This window comes from Gopherus evgoodei, chromosome 11 (assembly GCF_007399415.2).
Source record: "Gopherus evgoodei ecotype Sinaloan lineage chromosome 11, rGopEvg1_v1.p, whole genome shotgun sequence".
Lineage (NCBI taxonomy): Eukaryota > Metazoa > Chordata > Testudines > Testudinidae > Gopherus > Gopherus evgoodei.
The window spans coordinates 30,185,094-30,195,033 of record NC_044332.1 but is presented as its reverse complement, the minus strand read 5'-3'; the positions used below and the strand labels follow the sequence as shown (position 1 = coordinate 30,195,033).

The window sequence follows — 9,940 nt, the reverse complement described above, 5'->3', positions numbered from 1 at the left end:
ACTGTTCATTTTGAAAAGCTAATTATAAGACCATACCCTTTTGTTGAAACTGACGGTAGTTTTGCCTGAGTATGGAGTGCACAAGTTGGCTTGTTACCTCAGGAAACAATCAAACTATGAAAAAAGAACAACAAACCCCAACTATGTAAAGCAATTACAAAAACCCTTCAAAATATCATTATTAAATTAGTTCTGTGCCATCTATGAAGAAATTTTCTTTTTTCTTCAATCCTATATGGACTTCATAATTTCCTCCCCAGCTGGCCACAGATGGACAGACACACAGAATAGGAGATATATGAAATGGGCTGTCAACTTAGACTGTTAACAAGATGTTGGTACAGCCTTTGCCAGTAGTTCTTCATGCACATGCAACACAACACAACACCCAGCACTACCTGTGTGATACAGCAGGAATGCTAGAGCTTATCAGCATTTTTGCCTCTCAAAGGAAGAATCAGTTATGGATGAAATGAGAAATTTCAGTCATTCATATGCACCCTTCCACCTTTCTATTATTGTAACAGGGCTGTTTTTCTTTCTAGAATTTTAATATAAATCCTTAAGGTGGCTGTAACTCCAGGAGGTTAAAAAGTCATCAGGCACAAAACCGCAGCAGTGAAAGTGATGCACATTGGGAATCCAGATAGGCATTCCATCCTCCCCCCATTTTCTTGCCCTTTTTGTATATTCATTTTGGCATGTTTCCCCTTTGGGCTGGGATTTAGGAAGACTGATTGTTACCATTGTTAGGGACTTTGTACAAAATTATTCTGTGCAACAGTCTCATGATTTATTTGCAAATTGCCCACAGTCAAAATTTATACATTTTGAAAATTTAAAATTATGCTGATTCTTGTTTGTTTTTTTTTCTTTAGGAACATAATTCAACTTGAATTTTAAGGAACTTGATATTTGTATCCTGCAGTAGAGAACATTGTGAGAATTTGCTTCATTTCAGCATCCAAATTTTGGAGGCAATATTTTGTGGTTGAAAATCAATTGAAAAATTAATCACACTAATTAATCTGACTACCAGCCTCAGCCCTGTTTCCATGTACGAGGCAGATCAGTGATCATGTTTGTCTGAAGTTACTAAAGTGCCACCGGATTCTCATAGACTCATAGACTCTAGGACTGGAAGGGACCTCGAGAGGTCATCGAGTCCAGTCCCCATTGTTTTTGTGGGTACAGACTAACACATCTACCCCGATACTTGATACATTTGATTTGTATCCTTTGTTGTTTTTGTCATGATCTCTCCATCATGACACAACCTCAATCTTTCTGAATAATCATAAAATTGGGGGGCTGAAAGTGACCTTGAGAGAGGTCATCTAGGCAAGCCCCTGTTTGAGGCAGCACCAACTACAATGTCTCTTAACTTTGCTTAAAACAAACTTTGCTTTGATTTCAGTGACATGTCTTGCTCTGGAACCTAAATGGCCACTCTCAAGGTTTGTCTGTTGAGTAACGAAAAATGAAATGCTGCTATTGCTCTGGTGGTCTGCTATGGAAAATCAGGAGTAGGAATGACAGATGAGTTTCCCGTGTTTTCAAAGAGAGTGCATGTCCCCTTACTAGCATCACCGTGGCAGAATGACACAGGAATAAATGGAACATGAAAGAGATGAGTTTCTTGTCCTTCCATAGGTAATACTTGGTCTCTAATCTGCAGTCTCCATGACTTTCATTGAAAATACTTGAACTTAAAAGCTTGTGTCCCCCCCCGCAGCACACTTTAACAAGGAATATATATCACTTAACTTGCATCTCCCAGTGACAGAAGAAGAGGGAATACATGTCCCCTACCCAGAAGAATTCTATTCCTCATTGCAGACTTGCTCAAAAATGTATTCTATAGAGGGTTTTTATACTATGCTCATTACTGTAGTTCCTGAACACCTTCCAGTAGGGTATAAAATATGACTACACATCTGTCATGTGGGGTTTGTTCTCTCATCCTCTTTCCAGGCAAAAAAATGTGTGCAGTGTTTTGTTTTGGTAGGGTGTTTGTGTGTGTAATATATACACACATAATGTAGTTATTAGAGAAGGCAATATCAGATAAATGGGCCATGCACTTGGAGCAGAAGGTGATGAGATTTGCGAAGGTCCTGAATTCCTGGGGAAGTTCATTCCATGGTCTGAGATTGGCCCTGAGAAAGTTCTGGCTCTTATAATGATGCTCTTTACCCTTATTATAGAGAATTTAATTGTGCCCGAGGAGCAGAGTTGTTGACCACAGACTTAATCCCAGAGTTTTAGGTAGTTTTTTAAAATATCCTGGATCTAGCCTATGGATTACCTTGAAAATACGATCTCAGATCTTGATTTTGATTAGAAATTCTATGGGAAGCCATCATAAAGACCAGAGGCCAAGTCTGATGTGCATGTGGTAGCCTGTGGTGCTGAGAAGATATGGTGCAGTGTTCTGTACTATTTGGAGTTTCCTAAGTGCTAAAGGCACCATGGTCAGATATATTGTGGTAGTCCAGCAAACAAGTGACAAAGGTGTGAAAACTGAAACCTGGTCATCTGTTAGAATAGCCAACTGGAGATGAAAGCATTATCCATGAGTAATGTTTCTCTGTGAGAGCTCAGAGACAGTGAGGAATCCATCAGTACTCTTAAAGATCAAATTAACCAATTGTGGAGGAGTACTTTCCAGTAGATATGCTCCCTAAACAACACCTTACCCAGAGTAGGCATCTTCAGTGAATGCCTGCACTACATCATGCAGCCCCCTAGCAGGCTGCCTCTGGAACTTTCTGTCCCTTAAATTGCTTCTTCTTCCCCCAGAAGATTTTTCCCAAGGCAGAGCTGGATTAAAGCAATGTGAGACCATACACTTGTCCAATCAGGGGCTCCTACAGACCTGATCTCAATATGGCCTTGACCTTGCTTGGTAGGGTGGTACCACTCACACACAAGCCCTATTCTGGGATGACAATGGCTCTGCTGCTACCCCTTCAGTGAATCAGTGGTTTTTTCTCTCTCTCTTCCCTGATGTGCAACTAGTCTGCTGTTTCCCATCCATGGACAGGCTGGGTTCCATCTGGGAGGAGAGAGTCCCTTGCCAAAACGAGCAGCATGTGCTCTGTGAGCAGTTTTCCTCTTACCAGTCCAGTGGGATTCCTGTGGGAGAAGACTTCCTGCCATCCAAGCCTAGGGCTCTAAAGCTGGGGGGGTTGTTCCTGCTCTGGGAGGGTGGTTGCTTTTCACAGGACTCTCCACTACAGGCACACAGCACCCTCATCTTCCGTGGTAGTAGGTGCATTGTTCCAAGCAGAGTTATGAGGGTAGCTGCCATCCCTCTTATATGCAGCCTTGTGGCAATGTCCTCTGCTAGGGCTCTCTCTTGTTGGAGACTGCCAAGACTCAGGCTCAAAGACCTACATGAGTAGCAGTGGCAACAGGTCAGGGGAGAGGGCAGGCATTTCATAAACTACCTAAAGTAGAAAAAGAGGCCTGCTGAGCCCCCTCCTCTTCTCTCCAGCTGTATTTGTGCTCTTTGATGACCCCTGCTCACATCACTTATGCCACCACATGATTTCATAGCTGGGGACCCCAATCAGGTGGGGGTTGTGCCTAGGTACTCTTACCCGTCCCTGGGAATGCATCCCCCAGAATCTGCATCCTCCCCACCCCAGCAGATTTCTTCAAGAATACAGCCCCCTGCCAGACTCGCTATGGTTGTTAAAGACAGTTTAGCAGCTTCTATTACCTCTGGCACGTTCTTTCCTCGCGAAGCTGCTGTGGGAAGGATCACTCCCCGTCTAAACCATCACGGGGCAAAGTCCCAGCCTCTTGGCCGGGCGCTGAACCAGCGAACGCGCGCGCGGGAGGGGGGCGCACACGCGCTCCGCCTGCCAATGAGCCAGGCCACTTCCCGCTGTAGCAAGGCGGCGTGAGCCAGAGGGAGCCCGGGAGCAGCCAAGCGCCGGCTCCGGCAGATCAATGGTGGGAGGGGAGGCGGGAGGAAGCCCAGCCTGACGTCAGGAAACTTTCTCGGTGGCTGAGCCGGGAGCTCGCGGAGCCGCTTCTCTCCCTGGGTGTCTCGCAGGGGCTGGCCCCGGCTGCCACCCTCCATCACTCCGCAAGGTACCCCGCGCGTCCTTCCTTCGGGAGGCTGCCCGCGCCGTGAGCGGGACTCAGTCCAGCCAAACTCCCCTGCAAGTCCGCAGGAGTTTGAAGCCCCAGCGAGGACTTTCGGCGTTGGCGGCGGCTCTTTCAGCCCCTTCCAGGGCCAGTCGTGGCAGCCAGGGGGAGGCACCCCGCGGAGCGCCCGTCTTCACCGGCAGGGGCCCGGGGCTCTTGCCAGGCGCAGGCCGGGAAGGGGGGCGCGTTGGGCAGCTCCCGGGGCTGCGGCGTCCGAGCGCGGTTTGGCAAGGGACGGAGCAGCCTGTTGCGCGCAGTGGCTGGAGTGATGCTGGGGCGCGGGGCCAGCGCGCGTGTCTGGTGTCGGGAGCGGGCCCGGGGCAGCCTCGGTCTCCCGGGGAAACTTTTTTAGGTTGAGTGAGCACGCCTGGGGCATCTAGCCATGAGCCCTGCAGCCTCCTCCCCTTAGCCGCTCGCGGCGCAACTTCCAGCTCCCTTGTTGGTTTTGCGCTGCAGCTGCCTTACGTCCAAGATCGGAAAGGACTGGCATCCAATTATCCCTCTCTTCCTCCCTCCAAAACGTGAAACAGCTGTAGCGACCTAAGCACCTTTCCACTCTTAGGCGTCTCGATTTTGAGGGTTTGCTGGTGTTAGCAATGATTGCAAATCTTGCCCATTTTTTCCCCAAGAGAGCGAGCGGGAGGTGGGGACTGGGGACATTGGCATTTGTTGTACTAGATTTAAGAAACAGAAAAAGATTGATGGAGCCTGGCAGGAATGTTTGGATCTTAGAGTAGTGAGTACAATCCTTTGTATGCGGAAGACTTTTCTAATAATATAGAGGAAATAACCCTTTGCTACATACTCACATCAATATTGAATTGTATCACTAGAATTAATCATGCAATATTTCCCAGTGTGATGATTGCATAGAAAATAAAGTGATGCTGGAATTAATTTTCTCTCAATAAGGCCTTCAGGAGATGCTGGGAAGTCCTCAGTCATTGTCAGTCTGCATATACTTCTGAAATTTAGATCACCTTTGAAATTCAGTAATGATTATGGATCTTTAATCCTGTATAGCAATGAATACACCCCAAGAACATCTGTCAGGTTTTTTCTAATATTTATTAGACTATATTTGCTTTAAAACTTAAAGTAAACACAGGCACAGCTTGTTTTTCTTCCCCAACTTTGAAATTATAGGGACTTTGTCAATAATTTCAGACTCCAAATATGACTTCAGATATGATAGGAAAACTTCCTCTGAATTCTAAATAACTTTTCAAAACAAACACCCTATATTCTAGTGAGAAATGTAAAAAAGTATAGTAAAGCCATTTTCTCTGTTTTTTGTTGGTCCTATAAAGTTTTGTTTTGCTTTTCCTGGCTTAGCCATAGCAATTATGTTTTGGAGATAAGCTGACATCACTGCTGATACTAATGAACACAGTATTGTTTTGCAGAAGAAGATTTTTTTATCCATAGCCAAACTAAAACAGAAAAGTTAATTTTAATCCCATAAAATAGGTCTTGTCAATTGGAAAGGAATGTGAAGACTATACTAATATTTGAGCATAAATTTCAAGCCCAGAATCACAGGGAGAGAGAAGGAGAGAAAATTAAATTTCTAAGAGGGTTTGAAACTTAAGATGACAGTGACCTCTATGATACTCTTCTAAAAGGATACAGTAAAATGCAATATCATTTCTGTGCTGTTACTGTAATCTCATTACCATGATTGGCATTAGTCAACTAAAGAACAGTAACATAAGGTTTTGGATATCAATTCAGATTTACTAATAAATGAGAATACTGAGGAGACATTTTTCTTATTTTTATCCAAGGGTAATGACAGCCAGTCAAAGGCCAGTAAAGGTTAATTGTAGTCTTGAATATTTGTCATAAAAGGAATTCAGTTACTTTGACTGTTCCTTAGTGTTTAAAAAAAAATAACCCCACAATGCTGATACTTAACTTGTTGCTGCTTTATTTTAAATCACTCAATTGTCTTAAACTATCACTACATGTTTTAATTTAAATGGAAAATTGTACTTCTAGTTGGATTCTAGCATGTAAGCTTCTTAAAAAAAAAGTCTTCTCTATATTGAAGTAACTGAGAACATGTTCAGAAGTCTGTCTGACTCTGAAAAGAGGCAGTAGTGGGCAGATGTGATGGTATACATGAAATTGACCTGAAATATGCTTTGAATGTACATACATTTATATTAAAATACATATGCTCTGCTCTCAGGATGGTGTAAATGTAAATGACTATCAGCCATCAACTCCCTTTATAGGAATAACTATGAAAATAATGCCCCTAGAAAAGTTCATCATATGATGCTGTGTGTCATTGCTCCTATTTTTTCTCTTCTCTAGGTTAAGCTAAACTACGTTATGATTTCATAGTAACACCTGTCAAACAGGCTACTGATAGAATGATGCTTCACTACTATTAAGAGTTTACAATCTGAACATAGGAGGGGACCAATGAAAAGTAACATGAGTGGTGATGTTAAGTACACAACTTGTTATAGTTTTGTGCTTTTTAGTATGTGTCTTTTCTTTTTATGGGCATATGTTCATTAGTTAGCTGTATGAGTTAGTGTTTATAGGCCTCCTTGAAGAATTGTGTTTTCAGAAGGGAGTTGGAGGATCAAAAGGTGGAGATGCAGTATATCTGAGTCATGGATTAAGGTTTCAGGAATATGTAGCACAATGGAAGAACTCAAGGGGATAGTTACTTGTGTGCGTTAGACAGTAAGGTGGGGAAGGAAGACTGTGGAAAAAGATAGCTAGAGTCAGGTTGTGCAGCACTTTGAAAGTAAAGACAAGGGTGTTAAACTTGCTTTGGACAACAGTTGGAAGCCTGCAGAGGGATTTGACAAGGGGTTATAATGGCAGATGAGGCTTTTACTGAAGCACTTCAGATAATATTAATTAGGGTAAGGCAGATACTGGGAGATTAAAGAGGAGGAGGCTGATGTAGTAATCAACACTCAGACAAGGGTACTGGTGATAGGCTGTTTGCCAATTTTGAGGGTTATTCTAAAATAACTAAATACACAGGATGATACTGAATATTGTACAATTAAAAGCACACATGGCAATACTGTACTCTTTCCCAGATGTTTAAACTGTACTGTACACACGAACTTTAAGTCAATTCTTCAACACAGGTCTACAAAATTTAGTCATCTGTTGAGTAAATCATTAGAATTTCCTTAATTTTTTTTGAAAATTCTTTCTATTTTTCTTCAGACTTAATTACATTTAAAAAATAATGAAGTATGAGAGGTAAATAAAGTGATATGCTTGCAGTGGTAGGATAGGGCTGTATAATGTGTATTGAAGATAAAAGTATTTTGAAGCATACAGTTCTAAATACAGAATATCAAAAGAATCATGTGAAAATATTTAAGGTCATAATATTAATAGTACCAGTGTACTTTGATTACAGAACTAGTTTTTCCTCCCAAGATTTGATCCATGAATAGCATGTTGCATGAGCATGCTGTAAGGAAATAATCAGAACTACCAGATACACTAATTAAAGAAAATTTGAAACTAGGAGTGTATTAAGTGCCTCTACCCTGATCTGGAGGGACAGTTTAACTAGAGAGAGAGGCTAGTTCATCTTCTGTAACCTTTCAGTTGTTGGTTTCTCTGCTATGACTTCCAACCAGGTTGCCAATTACTGCCCATTTTGGTGATTTTTTCTGATGGATTCCAGTCCACTGAGAACTGAAATCACCTGATTCATTTCACAAATGCTAGTAAATGCTCAGATGGAAACAATTTCCAGTTGCTACAGAACTGAATTTAAATGGTATGAATGACAGAGGTCAGAGTCTCTGTTTGTAATGACTAATCCCCTGAGCCAAAAAAGTTCTGGATTGATCTATTAGAATAGAAATTATATAACAATGCTTAAATTATGCAATAATAAACCTTGCCCTCCTTTCAATAGTAATCTGATTTTTGAATGGATAATTACAATGAGGGAATCAGATTATTGTTCAGGAAAGAACAGAGACTGTATTATTGCTATTATAACATAAGCAGTGCCCCCACACAAACTGCTTAATAACATTCTCCACATCTCTCTCACCTTAAGTGGTTCACTACTTCCTCTAAGGATTTTAGAAATTGATGCATTCTCCGCAGGTCTTGAACTCTTGGGGTCCAATCCTGCTTATTTTACTCACGTGTACGTCACTGAACTTGTTGCCTGACAATTGCAATCCAATCTGCCCTGGTCCAAAGTATGCTATAGTTACAGAGGAGTTGAGCTGCACTTGGGTGATAAGTAGTCAAAAGTTGTGTTTATCTTGGAAAAAAATATTTTGCTTAAATTTAAACTTTTGATTTTTATGGACTGTCTTCCATTCATATACTTCTCTCCTATTGGCAATAGTGGAATACTACAACAGATCTAATTCTGTAGAGGAAAAAAGTCACATGCAGGTGACCAAAAAAAAAGCTGAGGAAAGTTTTGCATTTTCTGAAGTTCTTTAAAGAGAAGTTCTACTCTGAAAACAGATGCTAGGGTTCTATATTTGTTTATTTCTGTATCAAATCTTCTCAGTTTTTGTAAGTAGAAAAGATGTTTTTCTAACCACCAGCTTTGTACAATCAGCCTGGGTTCTGAGAATCAAACTGGTTCTTTTCATTTCATACATCCCGAAGGTTCAGTTACATCTGAGCAACCCCACTGTCTTCAAATTATTATCACAGTGACACCTGTGCAACCCAGTTGCCTTCAGTGAGTTTGCACAGATGAAACTGATTGGAATTTAGTAAACAATTCTGTTGATGCACAAGTTGGGAGAGACTCCACATATCATTCAGTCTTAGCTCTGTTCTCTCTGCAGGATTAACAGGAGGAGCAAACAATACACACTTATTTTAGTCACCAAGATCTGCAGATATGACCTTAAATACATGCAAAGAGAATATGTGTTGAGTAAGAAGGTGGAGTTTTTACATAGTCATTTTTCAGAGTAGCATTATAGTCTTATGGAGTTCTTTAGGCACTAAAATTGAGTCACAAACTTGGAGAATATTTTTTAACAGTTCAAAGGGCTAGTATTTTCAATATTATTTCCTCTTCCAGCTTTTCAGACATACTTGACTTGATGTAAGTTCTTAATATTCCAAACAGATTGATATTTCTAGCATATGACTGTTGATTTAAGTGTAATCATTGTTTCTAGGTAATGGGAGCAACTTGAACTTTTCCCATACTATGCCTAGATGCACAAATTTAGTCTCTAGGGCTGTCAATTCAGCACTTTTCAAGAGCAATAAAATCATATGAAAATTTAAAAAATGCACTCAAATTCCTGTGCAGTGCATTATTTTTAGATAAGGTGAAATAGTTCAGAGTGGACTCTGGGATTCTTAATAACTTTCTTCAAGATCTCAGATTAGCATTTTCAGTTTGAATGAGGGCAGGTTTAGAAGAGCAAAAGATTAATACCAGTCTTTGATCAATCAGTAAAGATGGGTAGCATTATGTGTACCTACTAGAATATCACCTATCATAAACTGAGATTGACTGTTCCTTTTTTATTTATTTATTTATTAAATGATGACCTCAGCATGACCTTAACTAGTTGTGATTTCTTTTCCAAATTCGTTGCATGTTTGGCCAGCATACCCATTGGACTTCTGTGCTTACTTAACACAAATCATCTTATGTTGCTTTGAAAGTTACAATGAGTACTACAGCACTAATGAGTACTTCCTGCTTTTACGTTATTTTAAATAAGTTTGCCAAACTAAATACCTCCCTATGCCACTGACTTTTTAGTAGAAATCTGCACTGAAATAA

At 41.0% G+C, this 9,940-nt stretch overlaps 1 protein-coding gene across 1 annotated transcript in view; it reads left to right on the top strand.

Annotated features, from left to right (window-relative positions):
- Nucleotides 1-3,972: 3,972 nt before the first annotated feature.
- The window catches only part of GULP1 (GULP PTB domain containing engulfment adaptor 1), a 286,451-nt gene continuing 280,483 nt past the window's right edge, over nt 3,973-9,940 (top strand). The window contains 1 exon segment of the mRNA XM_030580450.1: nt 3,973-4,104. The gene's annotated coding sequence lies outside the window, so the exon portion shown is untranslated.